A 9,905-nucleotide genomic window follows, 5' to 3' on the forward strand; every position below is an offset into this window, starting at 1 on the left:
GAGTACAGGAGACTGAACCTGCAACCATAACTATATCAACTTAAGCCATAGTGGGTTACCTGGAGTTTACCTGGAGTGGGTTTCAGGGGTCAATGCCCCCACAGCCCGGTCTGAGACCAGGCCTCATGGTGGATCAGGGTCTGATCAACCAGGCTGTTACTGCTGGCCGCACGCAAGCTGACGTACAAACCAGTTCCAACTGTTGCACGAGCCACTTTTACATAGAAATCTCGGCATCGCATGGGTTTCGATAACATAGTGTCCATTACTCCTGTCCAGGTCTATCAGTTTGGAGTACTGGAGTGTCAGACACTCCCAGGCCAGCAAATACATGAAACACTTGCCAGTAAGCAGTGTTAAAGGTTGGAGGGACACATCAATAGAAATACACATATTTTTCTCAAGGATTATCATATTCTTGGGGAAGTGCTAAATTCTTAGGGGTCATAAAATGTTCTATAAATGGGTTTCATCCGAGGAAGAAAGGGATATATTCAATCTTTTGAAGCAAAAGTCCTTCACCAACATCAAGGCATTTACAACTGAAGGGCTTACCAGAAGAAATATGCAATACTTAAACCTGCAAGAATTAAATGGTAAAGGTGCATAGGAGATCAGGCACAGTTTGAATTGAAAGATAAACAGCTGGTCAGAGAAATGTGCCGAGCACCTAGCTACTAGCCAACACTGAAGATCCTGTAACACCTGTACAAGTAGTAGAACTGCTAACAAATGTCTGTGGATGATCTGAGGTCACAGCATTACACTTCACATTAGGATGAGATGTTCTTGGCCAAATTCAAGTCCAGAAAACACTGTAGCATCTTGCCCAAGATCTGAAAAGCATGGCAGACCAGGCATATCCAGATGTCTCAGAGGTATTATATCCTGCATAACCAATTCATCTGCACTTTTTTTTTTTCCAACAAGTCGGCCGTCTCCCACCGAGGCAGGGTGACCCAAAAAGAAAGAAAATCCCCAAAAAGAAAATACTTTCATCATCATTCAACACTTTCACCTCACTCACACATAATCACTGTTTATTATTTTGCAGAGGTGCCCAGAATACAACAGTTTAGAAGTACATATGTATAAAAAAATACACAATATATCCCTCCAAACTGCCAATATCCCAAAACCCTCCTTTAGAGTGCAAGCATTGTACTTCCCATTTCCAGGACTCAAGTCCGGCTATATAAAATAACCGGTTTCCCTGAATCCCTTCACTAAATATTACCCTGCTCACACTCCAACAGCTCGTCAGGTCCCACATACCATATGTCTCCATTCACTCCTATCTAACACGCTCACGCACGCTTGCTGGAAGTCCAAACCCCTCACCCACAACACCTCCTTTACTCCCTCCCTCCAACCTTTTCGAGGACGACCCCTACTCCGCCTTCCTTCCCCTACAGATTTATATGCTCTCCATGTCATTCTACTTTGATCCATTCTCTCTAAATGACCAAACCACCTCAACAAACCCTCTTCAGCCCTCTGACTAATACTTTTATTAACTACACACCTTCTCCTAATTTCCACACTCTGAATTTTCTGCATAATATTTACACCAGACATTGCCCTTAGACAGGACATCTCCACTGCCTCCAACTGCCTCCTCGCTGCAGCATTTACAACCCAAGCTTCACACCCATCTAAGAGTGTTGGTACTATTATACTTTCATACATTCCCTTCTTTGTCTCCATATATAACATTTTTTGCCTCCACATATACCTCAATGCACCACTCACCTTTTTTCCTTCATCAATTCTATGATTAACCTCATCCTTCTTAAATCCATCCGCTGACACGTCAACTCCCAAATATCTGAAAACATTCACTTCTTCCATACTCCTCCTCCCCAATTTGATATCCAATTTTTCTTTATCTAAATCATTTGATACTCTCATCACCTTACTCTTTTCTATGTTCACTTTCAACTTTCTACCTTTACACACACTCCCAAATTCGTCCACTAACCTTTGCAATTTTTCTTTAGAATCTCCCATAAGCACAGTATCATCAGCAAAAAGTAACTGTGTCACTTCCCATTTTGTATTTAATTCCCCATAATTTAATCCCACCCCTCTCCCGAACACCCTAGCATTTACTTCTCTTACAACCCCATCTATAAATATATTAAACCACCATGGTGACATTACACATCCCTGTCTAAGACCTACTTTTACCGGGAAGTAGTCTCCCTCTCTTCTACACACCCTAACCTGAGCCTCACTATCCTCATAAAAACTCTTTACAGCATATAGTAACTTACCACCTATTCCATATACTTGCAACATCTGCCACATTGCTTCCCTATCCACTCTATCATATGCCTTTTCTAAATTCATAAATGCAACAAAAACTTCCCTATCTTTATCTAAATACTGTTCACATATATGCTTCAATGTAAACACTTGATCTACACATCCCCTACCCACTCTAAAACCTCCTTGCTCATCAGCAATTCTACATTCTGTCTTACCTCTAATTCTTTCAATAATAACCCTACCATACACTTTTCCTGGTATACTCAGTAAACTTATTCCTCTATAATTTTTACAATCTCTTTTGTCCCCCTTCCCTTTATATAAAGAGACTATACACGCTCTCCGCCAATCCCTAGGTACCTTCCCCTCTTTCATACATTTTTTTTTTTTTTAACAAGTCGGCCGTCTCCCACCGAGGCAGGGTGACCCAAAAAAGAAAGAAAATCCCCAAAAAGAAAATACAGTACGTACTTTCATAATCATTCAACACTTTCACCTCGCTCACACATAATCACTGTTTTTGCAGAGGTGCTCAGGACACAACAGTTTAGAAGCATATACATACATTTATTAAACAAAAATACCAACCACTCCAACACTATATCCCCCCTGCTTTTAACAATTCTGTCATGAACCTGTCAGTTCCAGCTGCTTTACCCCCTTTCATTCTATGTAATGCCTCACTCACCTCCCCCACACTCACATTCTGCTCTTCTTCACTCCTAAAAGATGGTATACCTCCCTGGCCAGTGCATGAAATTACCGCCTCCCTTTCTTCGTCGATATTTAAAAGTTCCTCAAAATATTCTCGCCATCTACCCAAAACCTCCATCTCCCCATCTACTAACTCCCCTACTCTGTTTTTAACTGACAAATCCACTTGTTCCCAAGGCTTTCTTAACTTGTTTAACTCACTCCAAAATTTTTTCTTATTTTCATTAAAATTTCTTGACAGTATCTGCACTTACCAGCATGAATTTCAAGGTACAGCTGAAGTAGGCCAAACCTCCTCACAATCTAGGAGCTTTATTTAGAGCAATGGAATCCATGTATATCAACTAACTCATGAAACCAAACATTATTAACTACAAGATCAATCAGGTTGTACTTGTCAGTGGCCTACAGCCCTACATAGCCATCACAATCAGATAAATCTGGCACTTTTAGCAGGTAGTGGTCCAGTTTCTTAATCATAACAGCTAAGATGAAAGGATGATTGGCAACTGATCTACAGTTCCTGTGCCCCTCAAGGGAGGTGCCTTGATGCTGGTGAGGGGCTCTTGATCTAGAGAATTGAATCTGTGCTCCGGTTCCCTGAAGTGAGCCTCAATACCTTCCATCTCTCCCCCACATGGGCTGTATAATCCTATGGGTTTAGTGCTCCCCCATGATTACAATAGTTCCTGTGAAGGAGCAGCAGCTATCTTCTGAGCCAGAAGAGTTTGGTTATAAGGAGCCCAACATAAGAGCCTGGCATGACAACACTAGGTCCCCCTACTTGAGATAAAAATGGAGAACAGTAACAGGACTATTTAGGGCAATATTATCATCATAGAAAATTGCTAAGACTGTACGGGAAAGGTAGCTCAAATTCTTTTTACAAAGAGCCGTTTACCAGTATCAAAATACCTCCCCTGAAAAGAATTACACGAAATTACAAAACAGTTCTAGGTCAATAATACCGTACTCTACTTAGAACCAAAGAACCGTAGGTGATGTCAGTCCCTAACAACGTATAAAATTCTATAATATACACAGATATATATAAGCTGTTAATTTTCTAAGTTTGTGTTAGTTGCTTTTTAAAGACTGTTAACAGGATAAAAAAAATGATTTCATTATTATTCCTTTTAATATCACAAAGTGCAATGAAAATCATTAAACATAAATTTCTAAACAGTCAACATTATAGGATACAGCCAGCCCAAAAAATTCTGCACATATCTATTCCAATAAAAATAAATAATTAGAAAATAAGGGCATATCCATTAAAAATATCAACATTTTTATATCTACAATAAAACATAGTGTAAAATAAAATATTAGTTTCAACTCATAGACCTACTGTAGTTCCATAACGGTTTTAAAAACTATGCTAAGCATCCTAAACAACTGCAACAGATTGAGCTGCTGTGTGTAATGTTAGAGACAATTGATTTTTGAAATCATCGTTTCATGCATGAAGGAGTATGGTAGTGTCTAGTAATATATCTCAAAATATGAGAAGTTTCAGAAACATTCACAAATTCTGACATTCGTTCTATAGAAAATAATACACCGCCAAACTGAAATCTGGCTTCGTCATTCACTTTATATCACACGGGTTAAATATTTATTACGTGTATACAAAAAATATTTTTCTCCTTAATTTCACATATATACTGTCCTACACATGAATTAAACATGTTATCAAGACCCAGACTACTTGGGGGGGGGGGGGAATTAATTTGACTGAAAATATTTTTGGGGGCCAAAGTAAACCAATAAATATTTAAAGAAGTTCTCAATACACAGTTTGGAATGTCATTGATGAAAATATTCATTAGTATAGTGGAGCCTCGAATTTTATCATGCCTTTTCTGTATGTAAAACTATAGTTATTCTCTATAAAATGTATTTTTTGTTAATATTTCCCATAAGAAACAATGTAAATCCAATTTATCCATTCCAGACACCCAAAAATATTAACAAAAAATATATTTGATAGAGAATAACTATAGTTTTATATAAAGAAAATGGATGATGAAATTTGAGGGGTCCACTGTAATTATATTCATGGAAAGCTCTAAACCCATGAAGGTCATTTAATGTTGAATAAATATTAAAAAGTGTGTATTTTTCTTGTTTACTTATGCTAGGTGCACTGAGAAATACGTCCATTTACTAAATAATAAACTGAACAGTAAATTCAAACTAAGGCAAGGCCTATAAGAGGCAAGTAGAACCTTATCAGCGACAACAACCTCAAAATAATTCTGCAGCTTGACTATTACAAGTTAAATAATACTGAAGAGTATATTTCAAAATGCCCTTATGATGTATTAGCACATACATACAAAAAATATCGACATTAAATTTCGAAGTTCAAACTCCTAAAGTCAAAGTTTTTGAGCGTAGAAGCCGGTTACTTTCCTTTTGAGAAAATTTGATTAAAAATGGGTTTTATTACTTATTACCAAGCCCAAGTTTGATTAAAACTATCTTAACTTTTACCTGCCAAAATCAACACCAGTTAACTCACAATTATTGTTCAAAAAGACCAGTACAACATGTGACAAGTACAATACAACACAGTACAAACGCCATAATGAAAATCACACACGCACACAAAGAGTCTCCGTGCCAAGAACACAGTAAAAAAATTATCATTTTTTCTTAGGGGGTTCAAGCCATTTTTTTTCTTAGAGATGGAGAGCCAGAGGGCTGAGAAATTTACGCTTACAGTTTTTTTAAGTTTTGTATTTTTTCCTACAGCTATAATGATCAGGCAAAGGTTAATACGATTTATTCAGACTAAGCAGTATCGTCAAGCAACCAATAGCACAGTCGAACACCCAAACTTAGGAGCCCAATTCCTCGTAGAATCAGAAAGTTGGCAGAGTACTCTGAATATATGGTCATTTAGTTCAGAGGAATTCTGACATTTGGTACTCAGTCTGGAGAGGTCCAGCTATCAGCGCTGCAGCATGACCTGGTAGGCATTAGCTGTAAGAGGGGGCAAGTGCAGCTATAAACCAACTAGCTTCTGCCCCAACCAGTCATGTTTGTATAGATAGAATGCAAATGGCAACTATCATAAAGAATGATTATGGCAATATTTATAGCCATAACCCTTGTGTATATGCTAGTATATAGCGAAGCACACACTGAAATTACTAGTGATAAAAGGAGTTTAGGTGTATACACTTGATGACTTTAGAGCATCCATGTCAACATCTCTCATTTTGTAAGAAATTTTAGTGTTTGATGCCAGTGTTTTACCTCATTACCTTACCTAACACATAATAGTGTTTTTTAAGGCATTATTATTAACAAATGTTAAAAACAAGGGTTAATACAAACATACCTATGTGGCAATGAGACATTCTAACATATTTTTGAAGAAATTTTAATGTTAGTTACCAATATTTTAAGCTACAACCTTCCCTAACATAACTTGTATGTTATACATATATTTTCAATATGATAAGGACACCATGTATTTGCAATACAGTACCATTTTCATGTTGGATTTTTACTGTAATATTGTCTTGGAATTATTCCTTTAAATTTTAAGGCAAATAAAGGCCAGAGGCTTTCTGGCCCCATGCAGTCTGAACTTAGGGTGGTTAAATGCATGAACACACACACATACACAATGATTATTTGATCATTATTGCACCGTAACTGCCAGTAATTTATATAAATATTTAGTCATTTCATCTAAGCACAGGAATGGAAAAACCAGAGTTTTGCACTAGAAAGGACTAAACTGAAAAACTTCATAGGGTACAGAGATTATTAGTGAAGAGTAATGTTAAAGAAATTCAGTAACGAGGACTGATTCAGAGGAGAATCTGTCAAGAGCAGCAAGACAGAGAGGCCAATGTATGAAGGCAATAATCCAAGAGACAGGAATAGCAGTGACGGAAATCTCAAGAGTTTGATTATTTGTGGTGCCCCATTTTTAGTATTTAACCATTAAACTGTTCAAATGTAGATCTATGTTGATGTGTGTAGTGCTCCGAACATAGATCTATGTCTGATTTTACATGCTTTCAAATGGGGAAAATTAAGGTCAGAGCGCTACGTATGTCAACACAGATCTACGTTTGGACAGTTTAAGGGTTAATGTCGTAAGAAAAAACTGAAGCATACAGCGGCTGAAGCACTTATTACCTCATCTTGTAAACCATTCCAATTCTGCTTCTATTTGCAAATAAAAACTTTCTAATATCATTTAGGGAACTCTTCTTTCTTAGTTCGAGGCAGCTCGTATTTCTTAGTTTACAGTTATGTGATAAACAGTTAAAAACTGACAAGCTGAAGATTGAGACACTTATGCAACATATGGGAATCTTTATTGAAGAAACATTTCACTACAGTGACTTCATCAGTCCAATACAAAGCAGACTGGTGTAAGAAGAGGAGTAGTTTGAGGTAATCAGCCCCTCAGCCTGGAGTCAATGTGTTTAGTCCATCAATCTTTCTACAAGACTGATGGACTGAACACATCGACTCCAGGCTGAGGGACTGATTACCTCAAACTATTCCTCTCCTTACACCTTTCTGCTTTGTAGTGGACTGATGAAGCCATATGTTGCATAAGTGTCTCAATTTACAGTTATGACCCTTTTGTTCTGTCTGCTAAAGGAATCAAGAAGTCTTCCTTGTAAATTCTTTCATATCCCTTGACAACCTTCAGCTTTTTTTATCAACTTACATTTTATCTAGTTCTAGAAGTCACTTCATAATAATAATAATAATCCTAAGCTCTAAACCCAAAATGGGCATACAGCACTGCAAGGTGGGAGGTGGTAAAGAAATATGCAGACGACATAGACTAGTGTGGGGTAGGAGTGTGCATGACAGGTTTAGTGGGGATAGTGGAGAGTACTAACGGTAAAAATATAATGAAAGGTGGTGCCATAATTTAGTGGTGTTAAAAGGTCAAAAAGGTTGTCAGCATCAAGGGTGGGACTTTTAGTGAGGTCAGGTAGGGTAAGTGCATTAGGGCAGTGGAGATGTCATAAGTGAGTTCTGCTTGTCCACTGATAGACAGGACAATCCATAAAGAGACAGTTAACTGACAACATAACTTGGCAATCCTCATAAGAGTGGTGGCCAGAATTTTTCCATGAGATGTGTGTCCAATACGGAGAGGGAGAACGTAGTCTCTCAAACACAGCAGCAATGGTAAGAAGAAGGCCAGAAACCCAAACGTGGTTTAACAGAAAGCAATTTATTGTGAACCAACTCAGACCACCATTGTTGTCAACGGATGCAAAATTTTTGAGAGAGCCATTTCATAATTTCTCTTGAGACTAACTTATTTATCTTTTTTCTTAGGTGTGTACACCATGGCATTCTAATTTTGGTCTAGAGAATGTTGTGAAGAAATGTTTCAGCATTTTTCAGTCCATATAGCTCAATGCTATTTCAAAGTTGGCCATGTCACACAGGAATACAAGTTAACAGAAGTGAAACAAGGCTGGAAGCCCCATCAGTGTCAAATGCTCGAATAGGTAAACATAGCAGGAAAAAATAACATAAGAAAGGGCAGAAATGTAAGGACAAATACAATTACAGTACATAGGATTAACGAAGAATGAATCTATGAGTGACAATGTAGGTGGGAAGACTTTGGATGAATGGATTAGGATGGCTGCAGTTTGAGGATAATATAAAAAAAAAAAAACAGGTCAAAAATATGAAAGAGAAGGTAGGGAAATTAGTGGCAAGTTACCCAAGGGTCATTCCATGTCAAGTGGTCTGATTTTAGAAAAGTACCCTACCTGACCATCATGGATTTTGATGAAACTCGGTGTACTGAATCTTACATGTCTCAAATTAAGTTTGGTTAAGTTTTAGATCTGTCAATGAAATGGTTGATGAGATAGAACCTTTCATTTGACACCATCCCACAGTCCTCTTGGAAGAGAACTGTAACAAAATGTAAGATATCAAAGAAGGGAAAATGACATAAGACCACTGACGAACAAGGTAGACAGGATGAGGAAAGACAATGTAATAGAGAAAGAGGGCAAGGGGTACAAAAATAAATTAAAAGAGAAGAACATGAGGATGAAGACAGAGTGAATGCAAGTCTGACAAATGCACAGAAATAAAAAATCTGGGATGTCATTAGAGGGATACAAAAGGACTAGAAGCAGAAGCTGGGGAAGTTAAGGACTAAGAGAAAGACCCCAGGCATATATCATCTGTGGTCATGACCTGCAAGCCAGAAGAAACAAACCTCAGCCAGGAGAGTTATAACGGAAATATTTCACAAGATGGCAGATGACAGAAGTGGTGGGTAGTTTTTTTTTTTAAATGGAACATTTGGTAATGTAAGAGAAGACCATTAAGTATATTGTTTTAACAAAAACTGAAAGGAACAAAAAAAAAAAAAATGCTGGGGAAGAAACTAAAATCCTTCACATTCAATAATGAGAACACAGAAGAGAAACTATCAATAGAAACAGGTGTCAAATTAAAAAGTACAATATTTAGGGAAAAAAAATCCAGAAGACAACACTTTCCAAGGGAGGAGAACATGGAAATATTACAACTAAGCCTAAGAACATAACCCATTCTCTTCACCTAAACCCCATACACAGCATTACATTTTACTCCACTTCCCCCAGTCCTTCACCACTGTCTTACTTCCAATAATCCCACACAACTCTGGCATCTTCCCTCTACAGTAAAACCCCTGCAGAAAGCATGCTTGAACTCCATACATCTCCCATACTCTTTCTTAACTTCCCTCCCCAATCATTCCAACACCATAACCCATAAACCTAACAGCAATAAACTTTTCCCATTCCAGTCTTAGCAACAAGCTACTACCACATTCCACAGCATCTCAACCATCCATCCCCACCACCACAATGATGTTACACCCCATTGACAACAGATGTATTTTACACATA

Source organism: Cherax quadricarinatus, chromosome 89 (assembly GCF_038502225.1).
Source record: "Cherax quadricarinatus isolate ZL_2023a chromosome 89, ASM3850222v1, whole genome shotgun sequence".
NCBI lineage: Eukaryota > Metazoa > Arthropoda > Malacostraca > Decapoda > Parastacidae > Cherax > Cherax quadricarinatus.